The 23,411-nt window shown below is 43.5% G+C and overlaps 1 protein-coding gene across 3 annotated transcripts in view; it reads left to right on the top strand.

Annotated features, from left to right (window-relative positions):
- Positions 1 to 23,411, top strand: part of EGFR (epidermal growth factor receptor) — a 210,112-nt gene that overhangs the window by 95,974 nt on the left and 90,727 nt on the right. The window contains exon 1 of one of the 3 annotated variants that reach the window (XM_081795013.1): positions 20,411 to 20,418. The exons of the other annotated variants lie outside the window; for them this stretch is intronic. The gene's annotated coding sequence lies outside the window, so the exon portion shown is untranslated. Of the gene's footprint in view, positions 1 to 20,410; positions 20,419 to 23,411 lie in introns of those variants that run through there. 3 annotated transcript variants of the gene reach the window in all.

Below are 23,411 nucleotides of genomic sequence, written 5' to 3' on the forward strand. Positions count from 1 at the left end.
AGGTTGAACAATGGTGGTTCAGCTATTTTGACCCATGTTCTTCCCATCAGGTTCCCATTTCATTTATATGTCTTGAATTAAGATTTAAAAAATTATTCAAGAATTTTCTTCATGTTCATTAGTCTCTACCCAAAGGAGTTGAAAATTTATGTCTATACAAAAACCTGCATAAAGATGTTTATAACAGCTTTATTCATAATTGCAAACCTTTGGAGACACCAAGATGTGCTTGAGTAGGTGAATGTTTAAATAAACTGGTATATCCAGACAATGGAATACAATTCAGCATTAAAATGAACTCTCAAGCCATGAAAGGGCATGGAAAAACCTTAAATGCATCTTAGTAAGTGAAAGAAGGCAATATGAAAAGGCTACATACTGTATGATTCCAACTGGATGACATTCTGGAAAAGCAAAAATGGAGTCAGTAAAAAGATCAGTGGTTGCCAAAGGTTGCATCAAGGGATGAATAGGCAGGGCACAGAGGATTTTTAGGGCAGGGAAACTACTCAGTATGATACCACAATGGTGGGTGTTTGTCATCGTACATTTTCCCAAACCCATAGAATGTATAACACTCAGAGAGGAGCCTCATGTAAACTATGGACTTTGGGTGAGAAGTCCGTATTGCTGTAGGTTCATCAGTTGTAACAAATACACTACTCTGGCAGGGATGTTGATAATGGGAGAGGCTCTGCATGTGTAGGGCTGGAGGTAAATGGGAACGATCTCCCTGTACCTTCCCCTCAATTTTGTTGTGACCCTTAAACTAATTTTTTATAGTAAGAATAGCCTTGATGAAAATATAAGACACATTACGTAGCTGTCAGTTGACGTACTTAGCTAAAATCGCATACTTCGCGTGGAGGATGGAAAATCAGTCCCTGCAGATTTTGAAGTCCTTATATTTGAGAGGGAAATTTCAGATGGTGTAGTAAAAGGCCATGTGATTTGGCTCTGGATTTTAAATACCTCCCCGTGGTTTTCTCTTTCCTTTGAAGAAACTGGGACGTTTGGGAAGGTGGAGAAAAATGTAAGGAAAAGAATTCCCAAGTGGGCCACAAAGGCTCTTTTGCATTGATGTTCTCAGGTTTGGTCTCAGTATTGGTTCGTGGAGGTGGCGAGCTGCTTCAAAACTCAAATCTCGCACTTCTTTGAGGCCTCCTCTGTTGGTAGACATGCAACACATTCCTGGACAAACAAGGCAGACAGATACTTCTCACTAAGGGATTCTCTCCACATCCGGTATCTTCAAAGACTGAATTGCTAACTACGAATCCCAAAGAAATTCCCGAGACTTTGATTCCTTTTGAACCGTTCTATAGGAGAGGCGGAACGTTTTATTAAGTTGGTAATCATTGCCAAGTCCGGACAAGTCCTTAAAAAGTGTCCTCTCTGAGCATTATCCGAATCATGTGTTTCATGTATGGGAAGGGATGTTTTATTTTGGCGTCAATCTTTAAAAAACGAATTTACGGATTAATATTATGGTTTAGCTAACTAGATGGCCTCATTGAAGAAGTTCATAATTGTAACATGTCTTAAAATATCTCTACCTTTTTTCCCCCTCTAACACTGTCTAATGCCATGTAAATGTAAAAGATCCCCTTACAGAATTAATCAAACCTTCATGAATGTGTAGCGTCGCATCAAGAGAATGAGTCGAAGGCTGACATATTTCATTTGAAGCTTAATCTAACGACGGAAGTTTGAATAGACAGAGCCGTGCAGATAGAGCTCTTTGGGAAGAAACGAGGTGGTGGTTGTGGTGGTGTCCACACCTGAACAAGGAACATGACCAAGGAAATTTAGACATCAGACTATGTTCTTCTGAATATGAGAGTCTATACAATAATACTCTATAGAAAAACCCTCAATATTCTGGAAACTGCCTGTTCCTTTTTTATATCTTTGCATATCATTGAACCTAAACAGGATTTGGGAATATTCACACAGGTCTTGTCATTTCTGTTTGCAAGAATGAACAGTGCTGTAGGGGAAGGTCACATCTTTTAATTCACGAGAATTCTTTTTTCTTGAATGATGTGGTTTCTAAAAATTCATTATTTGAATTACATTTTCATTGTTCCATGCCAGACTGTAGACGTGCCCGTGCTCATATTAAAAAACAGCCACGTAGGGGCGCCTGGGTGGCGCAGTCGGTTAAGCGTCCGACTTCAGCCAGGTCACGACCTCGCGGTCCGTGAGTTCGAGCCCCGCGTCCGGCTCTGGGCTGATGGCTCGGAGCCTGGAGCCTGTTTCCGATTCTGTGTCTCCCTCTCTCTCTGCCCCTCCCCCGTTCATGCTCTGTCTCTCTCTGTCCCAAAAATAAATAAAAAACGTTGAAAAAAAAAATTAAAAAAAAAAAAAAAAAAAACAGCCACGTAGGGGCGGCTGGGTGGCTCAGTAGGTTGAGCGTCCGACTTCGGCTCAGGTCATGATCTCATGGTTTTGTGAGTTCGAGCCCTGGGTCAGGTTCTGTGCTGACAGCTCGGAGCCTGGAGCCTGCTTCAGATTCTGTGTCTCCTCCCTGTTCCTTCCCCACTCACAGTCTGTCTCTCTCTCTCTCTCTCTTTCTCAAAAATAAATCAACATTAAAAAAAATAAAAAACAGCAGTGTAAATCCATGACTAAATCTGAACCCAGCTTAGAGGAAATATAATGCACCTGGAAGTACCCACACTCGCTGAGTATATAAGCACATCTGTTGCTACTAATAATAGGAAATATTTATTGAACGCTTACTGTGTGGTGGGCACTGTCCTGTGGGCTTTAGATTCTCAGTAACAACCCTGGGTGGCAAGAAGCATTTTAAGCAGTTCAACATGAGGAAACTGAGGCATAGAAACCAAGTAAATTTCTGAAAGTCACGCAGCCAACAACTTGCCAGGCTGGGTTGAAGCCCTAGGATGTTAGTTCCAGAGCCCCCATGGGCTCCATCTAGATAGATGGAGAGTTGAAGTCCCAGCGGATGGTGAGACAGGCGGGGTTTAAAGCCTCCCTGAGTTCTCTATAGGCTGTGTGACCTTGGCAAAGTCATTTTCCTGAGCTTCATTTATCATCTATAAATTAAGATAAAAGATGACACTCCCTTTAGGGTGTCATCTTAAGGATTCCAAAGCTGTGCTCAGTACTATCCTCAGTAGAAAGAGGCCAGAAACGCCAAATCACACGGCCACCTGTGCCTGGCCTCGCTGTGCTGGGTGATTAGCCCACCTTCCCACTTCTCCTAGCTCCTCACACCCCATAGTAAGGAAGGGTTCAGGTCAGTAACTTGGGGGAAGCACTGGCTCCTTTCATTCAAATGTATTTTTCTTGTTTTCTGTTGCTTTCCCATGAAGCAGGAAGTGGGCAGCCTGGCAGGGAAAGTGATTTAGAATCACTTCCTGTTTATACTTTGGCATCATTTGATCTAACGCAGATCAGCTGCTCTCAGAAAGTTAAATGAAGAAAAGGTTTGGGGGGAGTGGATTTGGGTTAGCCATCTTTTCGGTGAGAGAAATATTATTAAGAATTAATAACAACCTTTTTCGGTCAACATGGTCAACTTATACCACAGAGTCCCCCTTACACATTAATTGCATAGTGGATATTTGCTTTTAATTTTAGGATTTGGAGTATAATCTGTGTTTTAAACTATTATGGTGTGGGATTATGGTTGTTGTCTGTTTGTCTTTGTTGCTTATTTTCAGCTATCTGCCCTGGTGTCAAATACTTAGGCAGGAGTAATATATTCAATTGTAATGTAGCTTCTTCAGAATAATTCCATGTACTTTTTTGGTGTGGTTTATGGCTGAGAAGAATAGAGACTGTGCATGTGGGAAACAGCAGAAAGGCTGTGCCTTAATTGCTTCAAGTACTTGAGATGAAACCAGTTCATTTGCTCTTACTTTTTTTTAATCTCGTTCCAAGTGGTTTTGTAAGTCCTCCTAAGTTTTAAAAATGGTTTTCTATTGCTAGAAGAGAGGGATTTACCTTATAACCTTATAAAACACAGGGTTAGCGGTATCTTCTGTGATCAGACAGAAGTTGGGTCTGGGGGGGGAGGGGAAACGGGGAGTTGTAGGTCCAGTTTTAAGACGCATGAGTTCTGAGGATCTAATGTACAGCACGGTGTCTATAGTTAATAATAAGGTGTTGTGGATTTGAAATTTGGGGCACCTGGGTGACTCAGTAGGTTGAGCGTCCGACTCTTGATTTTTGCTCAGTAATGATCCCAAGATCATGGGATCGAGCCCTGCATCGGGCTCTGAGTTGAGCGTGGAACCTGCTCTCTCTCTCTCTCTATGTCTCTCTTTCTCTCTCTCTTCCCCTCTCCCCACCCCCTGTTCTCTCTCTCTCTCTGTCTAAAATTAACAAAAAAAGGAAAAAAAAATTTGCTGAGAATAGATCTTGTGTTCTCAACCCCCCCCCCCCCCCGCCCCGCAGCCACACACACACAAACACACACACACAAAAGAATTAACTATGTGAGGTGATGGATGTGTTCATTGTCTTGATCTTGGTGATCATTCCACAGTGTATACGGATATCAAAGCATGACGTTGTGCACTTTAAAAACATACAATTTAGATTTTTCGATTATTCCTCAGGAAGGCTTGCAGAAAAAAAAAAAAAAAAGAACCTGTATCTAGCAGTTTCATGCCCTACGTGTAGACATTCCTTTTCATCGTGAAAATAAGGCCTGCATAAATGATGCACAGAAATGCATGAACCATGAGCGCACCTTAAGGGGCATGTAGGGAGCTCTGGTGCAAACCTAGCCCACCTCAGTCTACCTCTACGGGATTTATCCGTATCCAGGGCGAATCACAGAACTTATTCTAACCAGAGCCTGTGAATAAAAAGAGCGAAAGAATCCTGATTGTATGCTAAAGTTCTTTTATAGTCAGCATTATTCCAAATGTATAAACTATTTTAATTTAGCTGTTTTGTGAGATAGATCTATTTGATAGATGGGACGTTGTTTAAAATAAATGTTCTATTTAATGAATAGGTTTTTTAATACTAGATATCTTTATTCTTCCCTTTGACAGAAGTAGGATGATGAGAGTAAGTAATAAAGACCGGCAGGCTGGACCACTTCAGACAAGATCGGGTGCGTTCAGGGTGGTATGGCCCTTACACGAGGCTGGACCACTTCAGTAGGAAGCCACCACCACGGCCATTGTAAAGAGCAGATGGAAACCTTGTGTCAGGATGCAGAACTCAAAGCCTAGGTAATCCTGATAACACATAGCTGGATATTAAAGAAAAACGTAAATGCTTAGTCTTCCCCTCCCAAACACCATGGGGAATAATTCGAGCCCAAGTGTCTCACCGTTGGCTCGTGCCCTCTCTTGGCTCAGGAGTGAAAGCTATGTACCTCTCACCCCAGATCACGAATTCATTCTGGGTCAGAATCGATGGACAGTGTCAGGAAGGCTCTCCAGTGGGCCATACCCGTCCTTTCCTTTTGTACTTGTAGCAGTTGATCTGTATTTCATAATGATTTTGCCCTGCTCCTAACATGACATTGATGTCGTTTCTCTGGGCACCAAATCGTCCAGTGGTTGTTCGTCAACACTCAGTCATTTCCCTTCACACATCAGCCCCTGTGTCTGGAATGCTGTGTGTGCTGCACAGTCCACAGGTCTGAGAGAATGTACCTTTGATGTCACCCTTAATGTTTGTTTATTTTTGAGACAGAGACAGAGCATGAGCCAAGGGTTGGGGCAGAGAGAGAGAGAGGGAGACACAGAATCCGAAACAGGCCCCAGGCTCTGAGCTGTCGGCACAGAGCCCGATGCAGGGCTCCAGCCCACAAACCATGAGATCATGACCTGAGCCGAAGTAGGACGCTCAACAGACTGAGCCACCCAGGCGCCCCAATGTCAGACTTAAAGTAAAAGCTTTCAAACTGTTTCATGTGGAAGTCTAGACCTGATTCATACAAAATGACTTTTTGGACTTTAATTCTAAGACATTGTCCCCCCAACTTTGGAATTTTGTTGCACCCTATCAACACGTATCCTTAATGCAGTAGTTTCCCCCCCCAAACCTACATTTTACAATGTATAGTTTAAAATCAGGGTTTTTTTAATGGTATTTGGAGATGTTAAAAACCGAGGAGTCAAGACATCACCCTATTAACCACAAATTGTCTTCAGTTGTTGTAACTCAAATATTCCTGAACTCGTTTTCATGATAAATGCATTAAATATATATCTGTAAATAGAAGCTTATGTATAATGCTTCCAACTTTGTACCTTTCCAAGAAAATTATAATACAGGAAAAGTCAGTCTGTCTTGTCAGAAAAAAATCTATTAAGAGGCATAATTAAGAAGCATCTGGTTTATTAAAACTCAGACATTCTTGGGGCACCTGGGTGGCTCAGTCAGTTAAGTGTCCAACTTCGGCTCAAGTCATGATCTCGCGGTATGTAAGTTCGAGCCCCACGTTGGGCTCTGTACTGACAGCTCAGACAGAGCCTGGAGCCTGCTTTGGATTCTGTGTCTCCCTCTCTCTCTGCTCATCTCCTGCTCTCTCTCTCTCTCTCTCTCTCTCTCTCTCTGTCTGTCTCTTAAAAATAAATAAACACATTGGGGCGTCTGGGTGGCTCAGTCGGTTGAGCGTCCAATTTCATTCAGCTCAGGTCATGATCTCACGGTCTGTGAGTTCAAGCCCTGCACCGGGCTCTGTGCCGACAGCTCAGAGCCTAGAGCCTGTTTCAGATTCTGTGTCTCCCTCTCTCTCTGACCCTCCCCCGTTCATGCTCTGTCTCTCTCTGTCTCAAGAAAATAAATAAACGTTAAATTTTTTTTTAAATAAATAAACATTAAAAAAATTTTAATAAGAAAAACTCAAACATTCTCATCGTTTACACAAAATAGTTAATGTTATAACAGTTGTTTCCTTCCCTGTCCGTGCATCCTCTTCCTCTCCATTTTTTTCTTTCTGATGCTAGGTATTTATTTTTTTTCCATTTCCACTGACAAGCCACGGGATAAGCAAATGATCACTAGAAGAGTTTTATTCTCTCAGTAAAGAAAACTCCATAACTCCTATGGAGTTAAGTGCTATAAAGCCTCTATTATTTCAGGTGTTTAATGATTTCACATGAAATATTGGCAGTTTAACACAAGCAAAGGAAATATGTGAGGAGGAGACGCCATAGAGAGTGAGGAATGAGTACGGGGCTCCTGACTGCCTGGCTCTTGTATTGTCCTTGCAGTGTCCTGCGGACAAAGCATATTGTGAAGTGCAAGGTTCCGGGCTACATTTGACTTCCAAATTCCTGAGGTCACAGATTGGGAGACAGAGCAATGTTTGCATAGGAAATCGGAAGATGATTTTTGCACAAGTGTCTATCTGTGATCTACAGTTTGCCTGTCCAGTCTGTCCCTCCCTGCCTGTTACCTGAAACAATCTACTGACGAGACAGGCCTACTTGTAAGATAAGTGATCTGCAAACTAAGAAAAATGTTTAAAATCCATATAAATAGTTATACTATCTTACATTATGCGTAAAAATGCCAATAAATAAGGAACAGGTCGTAAACAATTTCACTGCTGTGTAAATGAATCATCTTTTTACTGGATCCCACTGGATCTCTTACAAAGATACGTGGTTCCCCTTCAGTTATCCTTGAAAGATGAAATTGCAACAAAAGTTCTATTCTTTTTAAGTTGGCAGAACTTCTGAAAGGTGATTCTTTGCTGTGTACCATGACTCATCCCAAATGTAGAATTCTCTGACCCAGAGCTAGCTCTGTGTTTTATGTAGGAGCCTAGAAAAAGCCATGAGTGATGGGACATGGCCATGTGTAGGCTCCTTGGCAAAGTGTGGGCCAGGTGACGGGGACAGCCCAGCAGTGGGGTTGACTGCAGGCTTCATGGGAGGCCACATGTGGCTGCTCCCGTCCCCACCCTGAAAGCTAGTGCACACTCATGGCATTCCTAAACAGTCCTCTTGAGACCCTCTTAGGAGTTAGCGGGAGGATGCCTCGTCTTCAGAGCAAAGGACAGAGTAATCCTGATCTGTGTTTCCCAGCCAGACCACTTCTGGAATAACATTTTGCTTCTCCGATAGTCAAAGTGACGTTAGACTTATATATATATTTGTAAAAACCTTCAAAAATTACAGAAATACGTAACGTGAGGTAAAATATCCCCATAAACACATCCCCACCCTACTGAGGAATAACAAGTTTATAGCTTTCCCCCCAATTTTGCCTTTCATAAGCACATGTGTGTGTGCATGAATATATATACATATATATGTAATGAATTTTTAACAAAACTAGAATCATATTTATGTTTGAAACCATTATTTAGAGCTTACAACTCATGTTCATAACCATGTTCTAAAAGTTCCTTTTTGCTTTAACTTCATACCACAACTTGAAAAGATTTCCGTGTTGATCCATCAAGACCCATCTCGTTCTTTTATTAGCTGCCGTGTATTGCACTGTGTGGGTGATCCCCAATTCATCAAGTGCTCTGTTGTCAGATATTTGGGTTATTTCTTTTTTTTTTTTTTTTATTGTTTATTTACTTTTGAGAGACAGAGAGAGAGAGAGTTGAGGGAGGGGCAAAGAGAGAGGGAGACACAGAATCTGAAACAGGCTCCAGGCCCCAAGCTGTCAGCACAGAGCCTGACGTAGGGCTCCAGCTCACTAACCGTGAGATCGTGACCTGAGCCGAAGTCGGATGCTTAGCTGACTGAGCCACGCAGGCACCCCTGCTATTTGGGTTATTTCTATAAAAGGTTACAATGAGCATCCTTGTTCATACATTATTATGTACTGGAGCAAGTCTCCTTTGGACAAGTGCTAGAACTGAAATCTCCAGTCAGAATGTGTGTGACAGGGGCGCCTGGGGGGCTCAGTCAGTTGAGCGTCTGACTTCGGCTCAAGTCACGATCTCACGGTTGGTGAGTTCGAGCCCCACGTCGGGCTCTGTGCTGACAGCTCAGAGCCTAGAGCCTGCTTCAGATTCTGTCTCCTCTCTGCCCCTCCCCTGCTCACGCTCTGTCTCTCAAAAATAAACATTAAAAACAAAAAACAAAAAAAAACCTCAAAAGTTGTGTGATAGTTTTAAGCGCTACCCTTGAAGAAAATAAGAAAGTGCAGTAAGACTGAAGAAAAGTAGCCAGCCTGGGACTCGCGTATAGTAGTCTCAAGGGCTAAGCGTATTTATCTTGAAAGCAGAGAGGGGGAGAGAGTTGCAGGTATGACAGCCACCCTCAAATTTTCAAAGAACTGTCATTCAAAAGCAGAATATGATTCTCTGCTGACCCTTGAACATCGTGGGGATTGGGGGGGGTGGGGGGACCGACCCTCTACACAGTTGAAAATCCAAGTATAACTTTTGATTCTCCCCAAACGTAACTACTCATAGCCTACTGTGGACCTCACTGATAATGTGAGCAGTAATGCAAGTAACATAATTTTATGTTACATGTATTATATACTGTACTCTAACGACAAAGTAAGTTAGAGAAAAGAAAATGTTATCAAGAAAATCATAAGGAAGAGAAAACATGTTTATGGTGCTGGACTGTAATTATTGGGGGAAAAAAAATCTGCATCTAAGTGGACCTGTGCAGTTCAAACCAATGTTGTCCAAGGGTCATCTTTAATCTGTTAGGACCTCAGGTGGCAGAATATGAGTAGTGAATGATACCAAAGTTTGACTTGATATGCAACTCCCTTAGGCTTGGAATTATCTGAACTCACCAGTGTCCCCAGTGCCCGGCGTGCGATAGGCCTTGGCAGCCGGGACACAGGCCGGGCAAGCTGCCTGTTCTCAGAGAGCTTACACTTCAGTGGGGAAGATGCAAAATGAAGAAGTAAACTTATAAAAAAGAAAAAAAAAGGAAATTTCCCATAATGGTCAATGCTCATTGAATAAAAAAAAAGAAAAGAAAAAAAATAGGGTAACATGATAGAGCGTGAGGAGAAGGGAGGCAGGACAGGGACATTTCATAGGACACACAGCAGAAGCTCCAGTGAGGAGCACGCTATGCTGCCTTGTTGGACAGTCAGTTCTGCATTCTTGGAAGTTACAAAGGGGATATGTTAATATGCATGGAGGATTAAATCACGGGATCTGCAAAGTCGCTTAAAGTCTCTTTCCACATAAGATACATTGATGTCATCCAAACACAAGTTATCGACAAGGGCTCCTATTCTTCCCAAGTATCAAGTGTTACTGTAGTTAAACTGGGATGCTGACATTCTTGTGGGGGAAAATTGTGAGGAATATCCACAGGAACGAAAGATCTTCAGGCATTGGGATGTGTTCCCAGGCGACGGTAACTTCAGGCTGATTTTGCCCTTAAGTTGCGGCCTCGTGGCTGTCTTCAAAACAACCAGGGGCCTGCACAAGGCTGTTCCCTGATCTGAGCGCTCCCACTGCCAGAGACCAGGCAGAAAGCAAGATAAGACAGGTCCTGAAGCAGTAATTCAAAGCCTTCCTCTCTTTTCCCATGTGAGTCATTGTTAGTGAGAATATTACCTTTGCAGAGAGGCTTAATTCCTTTCAGACTTTAAAGCCATACTTCCCCTTGGCTTAGGTGTAAGCTTTTGTCTCAAAGGACATACCCTATCAATTCTTTGAGCTTGGGATTGTGGGCATTTGTTTATTTGCATGGCAAAGACGTCTGCTTGGCACTTCAACAAATAAAAACAGACATATAACACCATTCTTTTTTTTGAATGAGTACCAGAATAGTTCTCATGTGAACTTGAGAAGGAAGTGGAAACCCTGGGGTCCTACTCTGGGATTGGCTATGCATCTGTTATGTGTGACCTCTGATGGGTTTCCACTCTGTACTGAATAAGGTTATCTAGATAAGCAAATGTGAAAGTACATTGGGAGGCTTAACAAGATAAAAAAATATGGGATATAATTATATAAACCTATGTTGTTGAGAAGTGTAATGCTGTAAGATTCTGTTGGGGAAGAAGGGAGTAGAGAGGATCCATATGAATGTTGTGAGAAATTTCAAAGAGAGAAAGGAGAGGGAAGTGTTTTGTGTTTTTTTAAGTTTATTTATTTTTGAGGGAGAGAGAGACAGAGAGAGTGGGGGAGGGGCAGAGAAAGAGAGAGAATCCCAAGCACTCTCCATGCTGTCAGCACAGAGCCCGATGCGGGGACTTGAACTCTCGAGTTGTGAGATCATGACCTGATCCGAAAACAAGAGTTGTACGCTTAACCGACTGAGCCACCCAGGTGGCCCTGAAATTTTAAATTTTCATAGGAATGTAGCCAAAGTGAGAGAAAAAGGATCTCTATAGAGATAGATGCCTCTGTGACTTGATCATCACTAATCCCGGTAGATAACAAAACAAAAGTGTGTGTCTGGGTCCATGCAGCCACGCCCACCTGACCTTCTGGGGACAACCCTTCAGCATGGTACAGCCCTTCCCTGCCGTCGGCCACTAGGAAAGACTGGCAGAGGTTGGGCACGGCCCAAGGTTTCCACTGGCACCAACCAATGATTTGCAGGCCTTTGTTTTACATCTTAAATGTCTTAAGATTACTAAATTACTTATAACTCAACCAACATCTATCTATAACCAAGAAATTCATAAGAGACTATTTCATCATGAACAGAATGAAGGACCCAGGCAACTCTCTATCTTGTAATTACCGGGTTTCCATGCTGCTTCCTGTTCCTATCCGGAAGTTGAATTTCAAATACTGCTTTTCAGACTTTATTTGGGACCAATTTTAGCTCCGCTTTCCTTTCTCCTGCCTCTCTCTGCTGGCCATCGGCCACCAAACTGCACAATGACCAGCTGGCCCCTGGCAGATCTTGGGCCCAGGTGTGAAGTGGCTGGAGAAGCGTTTCAAAGCCAAGAAGGGAGTGATTTCATTTTCCATTGACACTATGCAGAAATGAAGGGGATTCAAGTGCCTTCAGAAAAGCTTCCTTCCAGTGAGCGGAGTTTTGGGGGGTTTCCAGACTTCCACCGCTTTTATTCTTGGAAGCATCATTGTTGCTTTCCCCCTTCCATTTATATCCCAGGAACTGATTCAGAAACCATAGAAATTGGATTTGGAATCGCTGAATGCTAGCAGACAGCTGACTGCACTCTTCCCAAGAAATCCTGCCAGCTGGGTTAGGCTATCAAGTGGTGCATGCCCTCCTGGGCTGGTCCTGCCAGGGCCTCTAACGCCGAGGACTGCCATCGTACAGCAAAGTGTGCTCCAACTCAAGTGTTTTGCTTCATTCTTTAGACATTTTGTGGTTTGGGGCTCAATCAACCGGGGTATGATTTGCAATCCACAGTAACCGGTTTCGGAACAGCTGCCCAACTAGGCGGGTTTCATCTTGCTTGCTTGCGGATTTTTTTTTTTTTTTTTTTTTACCCTCACACCTTTTTTTTTTTAATTAGACTTGGATTTCAGTTTCCTGAGCCTTTCAGGGACCGTGGAATCAGCCTCCGAGCAGGACCTGCCGGCCTTCCTGAATACGGTGCGGCAGTGAATGTATTTGTAGGTTTCAATTTGCCCAAAATGTGCTCTAAGAATCACTAAAAATATTGTTGCCATCTAGATCGGATAAAATCCTATAGAAAGGAATTCCTGGACTTGTGTAAGAGAGCTGGCTTTACCTCAGGAGTAAATGAGTTCAGTTGAATAAGTTAAATTCAGATAAGATCACAATGGATGAGTGTTCACCAGAGAAGCATTTTGGAGTCCTTTCTATTAGAGAACCCCTGTGTGAAAAGCCCGGGGCTTTTGCGTTAGCAGCCCACCAGGTAAATACCGTATAAACACTACATTTAGGAGGGCTTGGGATGGTGCCAATAAAAGGAAACGGTTTTAAAAACAGGAAGGAGGTGAAATGTATGCCCCTTGATTACATGTTACTCCGTGCCAGGCATTGTGCTAAATGCTTTTGTTCACATTATCTTGCTCAACCTGAGAGCCCAGGGTTGGTGTTAGGGTGGGGATACAGGAGCTGGGAGAGGCTGAGGGATGGGCTTAAGATCTCATGCTAATGCCTGACCCAGCTAGAACTGGGACTCGAGGCGACTGACGCCAACTCCTGGGCTCTCCAGCCTCACCTAACCGCCACCCCCACCCCCACCCCGATCAGTAACCGAGATTCATAGGCAGTGGGACAACCAGGCCATTCCACCTGATGCACAGAAGCTTCCTTTTACCTACTCCTTCTCAGGCTGGAAAAACCCTCCCCCAGTAGAAACAAGAATTCAGTCTGTGCTCCATAGCTGACCCCCGCCGCAATATGAAAACACCTTCACAGAGTAGTGCCCATCCGTCCTTCCATGTCGTGTGGATGCCCATGTTGGTGTCAACACTATTTTAAGGGTGGTTTAGTCATGATGTTTTGACTGCCACATCTCAGTGTCCTTCCCGCGTCCCAGCACTTCTGTGCTCCGAGTGCAGCCAAGACGTCAGTGCCCTGCATGGCGGGGGACAGAATCTCGGGCCAACCGTGAGAGCACAACAACCAGACGACTGAGGCAGCTGGTGGGAGGGGGTCTATCCTCAAACCCGTAATTTGGGGTCAAAACAAACAGATGATTAGCTGGAGGTTGTCACTTTCAATCAAGGGCTTTAGCGTCGTCTAGACATGGCCTCAGAACCTGTTGGGCCCCCTGGCAGGCTCCACGGCAGACGGGGAAGCAGGGAGGAAAGGCTACAGCAGGTCCGAGTCAGAAAGCCGGGCCGCTCTGTCTATGCCTCAGTAGTTTCACAGGAAAAGGAGAGGGGTTTTCCTACACGTGTCTCAGGCTTGCTATTAGAATTGAAAACTAAGAAACGATGAGTATGGATACTGTTTGGAATATGATATTTTGACGATCCTTGTATAAGCTATGAAACTGCAGCCCACAGGGCTTTTGAAACTGGCCAAGGTCACACAGGCACTGGAATTGTCTCCTGACCTTCACTATTCACTCCTTCCCTGGTCACTTTTCATTTTGCCCCAGAGCCTTCCAGTCGGAGTCCTTGGACTCCAGCCTTGGTCTTCTATGATAGGCATCGATTATATCATGGAGGTCTTGAGATAGTCATCAAAGGAAGATAAAATGCCATACAGACTCAGGGTGTCCATATTATTTTTCCCTCCAAACCAGGGCACTTTTGAGAGTGAAAAGAGAGAAAATGACCAGACCCTGGAAACACAGCGCGTCCCATACACTTCAGAAAGTTTTTCAAAAGTCAAGATGGAAAGAGGCTTCATTACTCAGCTTCTAGTTAAATAGAAAGTTCAGTGAATTAGAACAACTCATGGCATACACATGCTGACTAATCATGAGACAGTGCTGATAACACTGCTATCTCGGTCCCATGGTCGACTAAAGAAGATAATGTGCGTGCTTAGTGTATGGTGAGCAGTCAGGAAACATGTTTATCCCATAAAAATATTTCCCAGTCAGATCACTAGTGTCCAGGCCATTTCCTTATTTATTTCCCCAAGTGAAATAGATAGTTGAAAACACCTTGATAGCTCTCACTTTCCCCATGTGTTTACAGGATGGTGATTTTAGTTTCATGTTACCCCTAAAATAGTGGGAAGAGTCTTTGGTGTATATAAACATTATGTTTTTGTCCTGTAGGTAGGTAAGCAAATCACCTTCTCCCCACATTCCCAATATTTTTTCAATGGACCTCCTCCAATAAGTAATCAATAAGGGGAAATTCATTGAAAGCCTCAATTAGATTCACTCTTGACCCGAAAACCTAGCTCAGAAATCCAACCTTTTTTTTTTTTAAGTTTATTTATTTTTTTGAGAGACGGAGAGAAAGAATGAGAATCTCAAGCAAGCTCTGTGCTCAAACCCACGAACCGTGAGATCATGACCTGAGCTGAGATCAAGAGTCAGATGCTTAACCACTGAGCCCCCAGGGCTCCATAAAATCCAACTTTTATTCAACATTCTTGCCCTGTAAGTTCACAGAACTTCAATTCTATAGAAACATCCCTGAATATTTAGTTTTGACAAGGACCCCAAGGTGATTTGATAAGAAGCAGGGCTGTTTGGACTCTGTAATTTTTTGATGTAAGTTCAAGTCCTGTCCAACCTCTAGAAAGCAGAAGACATGCTTTACTGCAGTGACCCTGGGCCTACCTAGGGAGCTTGGAACAAAGACTGCCCAAGCCCCACCCTGACATTCTGATGTCCTTTGTCTCTGCTCTGGTGGCAGACGGCTTTAACAGCTTCCAGGGACTCTGTGGATCCAGGGCGGGAAACTCTGCTCCAGAAAGATGCTACTGATGCCTTCTTTCCTTTCTGTCCGCACTTCGTACCTTCTCCTTGACTTAAAAAGTAAGACATGGCCATTCAGGAATATTAGAAAAATATAGAAAAGCATGATGTAATAAATAATAACCACACAAAATATTGTTATCCAGACACCATTATTAACACATTTGTATGTATGTGGTTTTTACTCATTAACAAGAATACTGAGATTTTTCTGTGCCATTTAATAATTTTAAAAGATGTGTCCAATAGACTGGAAGTATTAATATATGTGGTTTTTTTTCCTGGCATTACCAAAAAAATGAAATATATTGTTACAACCTATGTAAATGTCCACTTTTTTATAATTCTAAATTTTTTTAATGTTTATTTATTTTTGAGACAGAGAGAGACAGAGCATGAACGGGGGAGGGGCAGAGAGAGAGGGAGACACAGAATCGGAAGCAGCCTCCAGACTCTGAGCCATCAGCCCAGAACCCGACGCGGGGCTCAAACTCACGGACCGCGAGATCGTGACCTGAGCTGTAGTCAGACGCTTAACTGACTGAGCCACCCAGGCACCCCATAAATGTCCACTTTTGAGAGGAGACTGCGTAGAAATAATGAAACGTTGCTGCCTTTTATTTATTGTTCTTTAAGTTCATGTGAAAAGTTAAAGATGATTTCAAAAAAATGCCTTAAGTTAAAATATCACCAAGACTCTACTTAGGCAAAAGTACAATAAAAGTGTGTCAGACACTTTAAAGGCATGATCTTTTTTAACCCCATGATAGGTTGGCAACAAAAGGATTTTACCTGCTAGGATTACTGTGAAAACATCATGCGTACTGCCAGCATAAAGTAAATATTCAGTCAGTGGTTGCTATTTTTATGAATTCTGTTTGACAAGTATACATTGTCCTGTATCACATTTAAGAAGTTGTATTATCAGGGCGCCTGGGTGGCTCAGTCGGTTAAGTGACCAATTCTTGCTTTTGGCTCAGGTCGTGACTTCGAGGTTCGTGAGTTTGAGCCCCACATCGGTCTGTGTGCTGACAGCGTGGAGCATGCTTGGGATTCTCTCTTCCTTTCTCTCTGCCCTTCCCCTACTTGCACTGTCTCTTTCTCTCTCAAAATAAATAAATAAACTTAAAAAAAACCCAGAAATATTATCATTACCTAAGATTTTAGATATTCTATCTTTTAGAAATAGATTCTTTTTTTTTTTAATTTTTAACATTTATTTATTTTTGAGCAAGAAAGAACATGAGTGGGGGAGGTGGAGAGAGCGATGGAGACAGAATCTGAAGCAGGCTCCATCCAGGCTCCTAGCTGTCAGCACAGAGCCCCACACGGGGCTCAAACTCATGAACCCTGAGATCATGACCTGAGCTGAAATCAGATGCTTAACCGACTGAGCCACCCAGGCACCCCAGAAATCAGTTGATTCTATAATCAGTCACGGGATGGGAGAGTGACTCACAGACCTCCAATCTCCAGGGTTTCCTGGAAGCCTTCTCGAAGGTGGAGACTGTTGGGAATTGATCAGCACCTGGCATAGGGACCAGCAGGGACACAGGCTGCAGGTTTTGCTTCCACCCACAAGTTTTCTCCAGAAGAGCAGGCTGCTGCTACGGAGCTTTGAACAAATACTGACCTGGTTATTTATTTACATCGGTCCTGTCAATTACGTGGAGAACTTCCTGTGTGCCCATCCTTCTGCCGTCTGAGTCCACTCACAACAATATGCCTGTGTCTGCTGCGAGGCTGGACTGGTCGGCCCCTGATTGCAGAGCTGGAGAGGAGAATGACTTCAAGTAACCTTTATAATCCCCAGGGCAATCGTGTATTGTTATAACTTTACGTTTTAAAGGACAACAGGTGATGTATAGGAAGATGGGTGTGCACGCACACACACATATGCACACTTTCCAAGTAATGTGGATAAGCATCTCAAGTTGGAAACAGAAGTATTCCTAAGTGAAAGTTTATTGTTTTTTTATTAGTTTACTCAGTTTGGAATAGGGGGCAGGCATGTGGGTTCATAGTTACTGTTAAAACCTTGTTTGACACCTGAACATATATCTTAATCATGCTGGAAAAGAAAGATTACCATACGAAAAGCATGGTCGATCCCCTGATACCAAGTTCTGGGAGCGTTCAGGTCTTTAGGCCTGTTGGTGCTCGAGGGCAGGTGATTGAGATTTCTGAGCCTATAGTGTGCTCAAAACTCTACCCATGGCAGCGTTCCAGAAGGAGTCTGGTTGTACCAAGCTTCTCATTTTCTGTGGGTAACTTAGTGAGGGGCCCTGAGCTGGATCCCATCATTCTGGCCTTTCTCTGCTCCCCTGTTCGTGTCCCAGGCCAGCCACATATACAACCCCATTCTGAAACCCTGAATTCCTGATGAGGGATTCCATCCCACCAGATAGCTTTTCTCAGAGGAAGCAGCATTCCTAGAATTTTTTTCAAGTACATTTTCAATTCAAGTATAACATAAAATCAGAAAAGTCCACAGACCAAAGGTGTACCATTCAACGAATTTCACAAACCAAACTCCCTTTGGAACCAGCACCCAGATAAGGCCTTTTGTGCCTCCTTCTGGGATATAGTAATCACTATTCTGATGCCACATCTGTGGATTAGCTTTGCTTATTATATATATTTTTTTAATTTTTAAATGTTTATTTTTGAGAGAGAGAGACAGAGAGACAAAGCATGAGCAGGGGAGGGGCAGAGAAAGAGGGAGACACAGAATCTGAAGCAGGCTCCAGGCTCCGAGCTGTCAGCACAGAGCCCGACGCAGGGCTCGAACTCACGGACCAGAAGATCATGACCTGAGCCAAAGTCAGACGCTCAAGATACTGAGCCACCCAGTCACCCCTAGCTTTAACTATTCTTGAACTTCGTGTATATGGAAAATCATCCAGTATGTACCCTTACGTGTCTGATTTCTTTCACTCAACATCATGTGTTCAAATCTGTCCATGTTGTTCTGTGTAGTTGTTTCAGGCATTCTCAGCTGTACCGTTCATTGTAAAAGAATACCACAGTGTCCATTCTCCCATGTTTGGGTTGTTTCTCTTCTTTTGCGATTATGGGACTGTGAAATCATCATACGTGTTTCTCGGTGCACTTGTGTATGCCACAGTGAGTGAGGTACCTACGAGTGGAATTGCCAGGTGGTAGGGTATGAATTTGCTCAGCTTTAGTCGATACTGCCATAAGGTTTTCCAAAGTGGTTTTAGCAAACTACATTCTACCTGCAAATGCTTGAAAGTTTCAGTGTCTCTGGATCTTCCCCAATGCTTGTATTGTCTGGCTTTTTCATTTTAGCTGTTCTGATGAGTGTGCTCCCTAGAAATGTTATGATGAAAATTGATATTAATCAACTTTTTAAAAAATTAATTAACTTCCTTAAATTCATAAATATAGACTTCTTTGCCAAGGAGGCAACATGGGACCTTGCACAGTGTATGAGTGTGTATGGAGTCAGGCAGAAATGGGCTTGAATATTGCTTCTGCCTTTTGTCAGCTGAGTAACTTATCTCTAAACCTAGGTTTCTCCTTTGGAAAAATTAGAATAAAGGACAGGATTGAATGAAGATTAAATGACAGCATGTAAAACCAGCAAAGCCCTGAGCCACATGGTTTCTTGTTTATACCTCACTCCCAACAGATTCTCTCTCTCTCTCTCTCTTTTTACGTTTATTTATTTATTTTGAGAGAGAGTGTGATCAGGGGAAGGGCAGAGAGAGAGAGGGAGAGAGAGAGAATCCCTAATAAGCTCCGTGCTGTCAGTGCAGAGCCTGACGTGGGGTTCCATTTCCTGAACTGTGAGATCACGACCTAAGCTTAAATCAGGAGTCGGGCGCTTAACTGACTGAGCCACCTAGACGCCCCAGATTTTCTTTTTTTTTTAAACACAAATTTATACTTGTTACAGAAAAGCTTGCTTTCCTTAGCAGAGTATGAGGGTTGTGTATGGCCATGAGCCACTATTAACCATGACCAAGAATGGTGAACTGACATACAGTCTCTGCTTTGTTCTCTTCCTAGATAATATGAATTTTCATAGTTTTCCCACGGCCATTTCTAAAATTATAGAGGATGACACTTAAAAGAGAGATTGGAAGCCATCCAGCCCAACAATTCACTCCCCTAAACCGGAACTGAGCCTCAGCGTGGTTGAATGACTTTTCTAAGACCCCACAGGTAGCTGTGGTCTAGAAGCAAACGGAACTCAAACTCTCTGATTCTAGTCTAGTGCCAGTTTCACGGTGTTTGGTGACTCCAGTCATTTGGCCTGTATCTGTTCTTAAGTGATAATGAAAATTAAAATAACTTCTGACAAAGGCAGTTATTGTAATTAACAAATTGTTCCCAATAAACCCTAAAAGACTGCTGTGTACATCTCCCATACCAATGACTTCATTATTCAGCAAATCAAATTCAAAGGGAAATTGCTCTTTTGATTCAAATGGTTTATAAAGGATAGAGACATGATTAAAGCTACCTTCTTAGATCGGTAGATGGTGATTGAATGAATGTGAGCAATCGAGTTACCATCGTCCAAGGAAAGATGTAACAATCTAGAACAGAGAAGCATTTCCTCTGGGAAAACCCATGCTTTCTAACTCCCACATTTAGGAAGCATGTTACAGTTAAGCTGCAAAAAACAAACAAGGCAACTCGTCAAAACGGAAGGACTTTTGGCCCTAGCTGCAGCAGCAGTGGGGGAGGGGGGCGGGGGACATTTGATCCCAGGAAAGCTATGGCAGGCCTGGAGAAAAGGCTCTGAATGAGCAGTGAAAGCCCTCCGGGAACAGGGCCCTGCCCTAACTGAAAGAACTCTGTAAAATAACCCAGAGAAGCCACAGCAGGCATCTTGCTGAGAGCAATTTGCAGACTGTTTTCTCAGACTTCTGCACACAACGTTCTGCAGAATGCCCTCAGCAGAGTGTGAAGGAAAACCTTGTCTCTTAAGGTTCACGTTTGTGCGTATTTGTGCCATGGGGCTTGAGAGTGATACAGTGGCTGCTGAAAACCACCAATAAGGTACAGTTGAGGTCTCGGAAATTGCAAAAGATTGGATTTTGCAGACAGAAAAACGGAGCAGGTATCATAGTTAAGACCCTCCGTGCTCATGCCAGGGAGACTGGGGTTAGGGCCCATGCAGAACTGGGACCTGGAGAAAGGAGGAGAAGAAGAGTACCTAAATATGGACTGTCTACCCAGACTCAGTATTTGTAAGTTGCTGTTAGAACGGTATTATAACTATACCCTCTTACACTGTGGGTGGGTATGCAAACTGGTGCAGTCATTCTGGAAAACATGCGAAGATTCCTCAAAATGTTAACAATAGAACTATCCTACAATCCAGCAATTGCATCACTAGGTACTTACCCAAAAGATGCAAAAACACTGATTCGAAGGGACACATGCACCGCCGTGTTTATAGCAGCACGATCGACAGTAGCCAAATTATGGGAAGAACCCAAATGCCCATCGAGTGATGAATGGATAAAGAGGATGTGGTATGTGTATACAATTGAATATTACTTAGCCTTCAAAAAGAATGAAATTTTGCCATTGGCAGTGAGGTAGCTCGAACTAGAGAGCATTATGCTAAGCGAACGTAAGTCAGTCAGAGAAAGACAAACACCATGTGATTTCACTCGTGTGTGTGGAATTTAAGAAACATAACGGATCAACACGGGGGGAAAAGGAAGAGAGGGCAACCAGAAAACAGACTCTTCACTGTAGAGAATAAACCGAGGGTTACTGGAGGGGAGGTGGGCAGAGGGATGGGCTATATGGGTGATGGAGACTAAGGAGGGCACTTTTGACGAGTACTGGGTGTTGTATAAAGTGGTGAATCACCAAATTCTACAGCTGAAACTAATATGCTGTATGTTGACTAACTGGAATTTGAATGAAAACTCAGAAGCAAAAAAAAAAAAAATAGTCGGACCCTTACATTACTGGTCGCTTTAAAAGTCTCTAACACAGGTTGAATGTTTATTAATTAATGAGTCCTCCATGTGCCTTCATACAATGCTTAGCAGGAAGCCAGTTACCCCTTCAGGTTGTAAGCAGAAATGCTAGAGTGTAGGGCCAGTAAGGAGCCAAGGATGCCATCGAAACCCCAGAGGAGGAAGATCCCTTCCACCACACCAACATGCCCGCTCCCTGCTGCTTAAAAAGCTTATCACCTTTGGCTTGGTCATTCAGCAAACACATATCAATCAGCAACCTCCCTCCACGTGTCAGCGACCGGCAAGGCACTGGCCGTAGCAAATCCGATAAGACACCCTGCCTGCCCTCTAGACATCTCACATCCCCCGGACACATGGACCAGTAAATCAGTCATTCACAGCCATAGCATAAGTCAGGGGGCTGCAACCAGGATGGGAGACTGGCTGATCCCTCGGGAAGGCTCCCAGGGAAGACTGAATATCGAAGTGACAGATGAGAAGGCCCACATGTTGCCTGTGAATGTTTTCTCAGTACCAGACTGTCAGGAAAATTGGTCAGGTTATTTCGCTTAAAAAAACTCCAACTGGAAAGCTAGAGTTTAAACTTTAAAAATACATTTCAAAGACATTTTTAATTTTTTTTTTTTACATTTATTTATTTGTGAGAGACAGAGCACTAGTGGGGGAGGGGCAGAGAGAGAGAGAGAGAGAGAGAGAGAGAAAGAGAGAGAGACAGACAGACAGAATCCAAAGCAGGCTCCAGGCTCCAAGCTGTCAGCACAGAGCCCAACGCGGGGCTCGAACTCACAAACCGTGAGATCATGACCTGAGCCAAAGTCGGACGCTCAACCGACTGAGCCACCCAGGCGCCCCAAAGACATTTTTATTTTTAACAAAGCCTCCCTTTCCTCCCAAGTCAAGGACTAAAGAATAAGGCTCCATGGTGGGGGCGGGCGGGGGGAGATCAAGCAAGCCTGAAAAGACGGCCCTTCCCACCCCTTCCCCTACTGCTCCTTTTACATCTCAGGTGTTACTGTGATACACTGAGTACTCTTTTTTGTCCACATGCAGTGTGTACAACGGTCGCCACATCTCTCTCCCAGGAGCTGTAACATAGTGACAATACGGCCTCAGAAGGGAAGTCAGACTCTGCTGTGCTTTGATTCAGTAGAGATATGACATAAGTGCCTGATACCAACACAGCCTTTGGAGTGTTTAAAAAATATATGGTGACTATAATTAATAATACTGTAGTGTATACTTGAAATTTGCCAGCAGAGTAGATCTTAAGTGTTCACACTCCACCCCCCCCCCCCCGCCGCCCCGCCCCACAACAAAAGCTAACTATGTGAGGTGATGGATGTGTTAATTAGCTTGATTGTGGTAATCGTTTAACATCATGTACGTATATTAAATCATCACGTTGGAGGCCCTAAACATAGAGCTTCTACTTGTCAATTAGACCTCAGTAAAGCTAGGGAAAAATACAGGGGAATAACGTTGGCTCTGGCGTTGCACATCTCCGGCAGATGTTTAGTGCTTGGAAACTAGAATTTCAGTGTCGTCAGAGATGATCTTATCCCAGTAGATGTTGTGAGAAGAGAATTTCACTGTGCATTTGCCCCGCCTATTCAATGCCTGAATTTTTGCAGGTTACAATCTCTGTTCTAGCCGCTCCACTGAACCTTACCCGGAAAGGTTCAAAGAATTTACCACCACAGTCGCTCTGTAGCTGGATCCGGCACATGCCTTTGCCTCTTTATCTGCTAGATCCTTTTGCAGGATTTGACAACATGGTATCTGCTTTTGTCTTTTGCCTTGGGGACAGGCCCCTCCCTGTCCAGGTTCTCCTGTCTCCTTGAGGTCTCTCCTTGTGTCTTTAGCGGCCTCTCCTGTTAGGAGGACACTGTTGCAATCCGTGAGTGGTCAATCTCCCTAATGCCTCCTGTGATGAGCTTCCCCTGGAGCTTGTTAGAAATGCAGAATCTCAGGTTCCCTGGAAACCTCTGAATCGACGATTGGACAACGTCTTGGGCATTTTGTGTGTTCCTTAGGCTTTGAGAAGGGGTCTAATGAGCTCCTAGAGTACAAATATTGCTGAGGTCAGTGTTCTAATTGGGCAGCTACATATAAGTATGGAATCTTTGTGTTTCTTGCCAGCCTGAATGGACCCAAGGCCATCCACCTGGGCCAGAACAGGCTGTTCCTTCTTGATTTCTCTCTCAC

The sequence above is a fragment of the Panthera onca genome, chromosome A2 (assembly GCF_046562875.1).
Source record: "Panthera onca isolate mPanOnc1 chromosome A2, mPanOnc1 haplotype 2, whole genome shotgun sequence".
NCBI classification, from domain to species: domain Eukaryota; kingdom Metazoa; phylum Chordata; class Mammalia; order Carnivora; family Felidae; genus Panthera; species Panthera onca.